At 45.9% G+C, this 2,313-nt stretch overlaps 1 protein-coding gene across 13 annotated transcripts in view; it reads left to right on the top strand.

Annotated features, from left to right (window-relative positions):
• LOC108312166 (MHC class II transactivator) overlaps positions 1-2,313 on the top strand; it is a 56,931-nt gene that overhangs the window by 30,642 nt on the left and 23,976 nt on the right. The gene's annotated exons all lie outside the window — the stretch shown is intronic.

Below are 2,313 nucleotides of genomic sequence, written 5' to 3' on the forward strand. Positions count from 1 at the left end.
CATTTCATGGCCCTGATAACCCTCCAATGGCTACAAAATACATGCCACAAGGAGTGCGTGGCGCGTTCTCCTTCTCCAAACCCACTGTGCGCTACCACACCGCAGCCACCGCTGGCTTCTTCCCACTCCTGTAACCCATGTGCTCTTTCGAGTCTCGGGCCCTTGGCATTTGCTGTAGTCTCCACCTGGAATGCCCCTCCCCCAGTTCTTCCCATGGCTGGCTCCTTTGAATCCTTCTGGTCTTGGCTAAACTGTCACCTCCTCCTGGAAGCCTTCTCTGACCATCCTTCCCTGTAGATTAGCTCAGTTATTCCCACCTTGTGTGTGTCTTTCCTGGCAGCTTAGCACTCATTACCATCTGGACATATTTTATGCCTGTTCTCCCACTGTGAGGACAGGGACCTCATCTTTTTTGCTCATGACTCCTTCCCCAGCGTCCCGTGCAGTGCCTGGTACACAGTAGCACCTCAACAGATACCTGGTGAATGAAAACGTCCGTAAAACGGGCATAACCGTTAACTGAGTACTTATTATGGGTCTGACTTATTATGGATAAGCCCTGGATCTGTTTATTTTTTAAACAGGTGAGTTGCATACAGGGCATAAGAATTTTAAAAGTGAAAAGAATATTCAGTGAAGTCTGGGCATGGTGGCTCACACTTGTAATCCCAGCATTTTGGAAGGCTGAAGGAGGGGCGGGGGTGGATCACTTGAAGTCAGGAGTTCAAGACCAGTCTGACCAACATGGTGAAATACCATCTCTACCGAAAAAATACAAAAATGAGCCAAGTGTGGTGGCGCGCACCTGTAATCCCAGCTACTCGGGAGGCTGAGGGAGGAGAACCACTTGAACCTGGGAGGCAGAGGTTGCAGTGAGCTAAGATCACACCACTTCTCCCCAGACTGGGTGACAAAGTGAAACTCCATCTCAGATAAGAACAAAAAGAATATTCGGTGAAAGAAAAACATCTCCCTCCCACTCCTGTTCCATAGTCCCTCAGTTTTGCTCCTATGTATGTGACCAACTTCCTTTTTGCCCTGTCAAAAATAAAGCCAGCTCCTTTGTTTTAATTTTTCCATGCAAATAGCCACATTTTACTTACACTATTCTACGCTTTGCTTTCCACATTTCCCACGTCTGGGAGGTTATATTCCATGTCATTGAGGGAGAAGACATGGTCCCATCTCCAGCACCTTCTTTATTTTCTTTCTGTTTTTCTTCTTGATGTTTTCATTTGATAAATATTTTCCCCCATGACTTTTTAATGAAAGTTTTGGCTGGGTATGATGGCTCACATCTGTAATCCCAGCACTTTGGGAGGCTGAGGCAGGCGGATCACGTGAGGTCAAGAGTTTGAGACCAGCCTGGCCAACAGGGTCAAACCCCATATCTACTAAAATACAAAAATTAGCCAGGCATGGTGGTGAACGTCTGTAATCCCAGCTACTTAGGAGGCTGAGTTAGAAGAATCTATTGAATCTGGGAGGCGGAGGTTGCAGTGAGTCGAAATTGCACCACTGCATTCCAGCATGAGCAACAGAGCTAGACTCTGTCTCAAAAAAAAAAAAAAAAGTTTTCAGGATACAATAAAGGTGAAGAAATTATACTATGAACTTCCTTATACCCAACAGGCACCACTTCAATTCTACAATTAATATTGGCTTCTATTCATCTTATCACATCTCTATTCATCTCTCTATCCGTCTATCCATCCACCTATTCATTGATTATATTTTTGGTACATTTCAACATACATTTCAAATGTAAATTGCAGATTTATACTTCCCCCTGTGTACTTCAGCATCCTTGCTCCTTCAACGCCTGGTGGTGTTTCATTAGGTAAACCATCATTTGTTTAAGCAGCTCCTTGCTAAGGGACACATGGGTTTTTAATCTGTTGATGTGAGTGCTTGTTACTCACTCACTGATTTCTGACGTACTCCTGCCATGTAGGAACCACCACCCCCATTTCATAGATGTGAGATCAAAGGTTAAGAGGAGCTGTATTGTAAAGGCACACAGCTAGGACGGGATTCAAAAGCAGGCTGCTTTCTTTTGTTTTTCAGCTCAAACCCTTGTTCTGTCTTCTTTGTGGCTCAGCCTCTTCTGCTGCTGCACTGTCTGCGGTGCTTTGAGATAGGGTTTAGCTTCAAGCCAAGGAGCCAGGGTTGGAACGGTTAGAGGAAGGGGAGGTAAAAGGACCCTTAAGGTCGGGCGCGGTGGCTCAAGCCTGTAATCCCAGCACTTTGGGAGGCCGAGGCGGGTGGATCACGAGGTCAAGAGATCGAGACCATCCTGGTCAACATGGTGAA

The sequence above is a fragment of the Cebus imitator genome, unplaced genomic scaffold (genome assembly GCF_001604975.1).
Source record: "Cebus imitator isolate Cc_AM_T3 unplaced genomic scaffold, Cebus_imitator-1.0 Scaffold122, whole genome shotgun sequence".
In the NCBI taxonomy this organism is placed as follows: Eukaryota; Metazoa; Chordata; class Mammalia; order Primates; family Cebidae; genus Cebus; species Cebus imitator.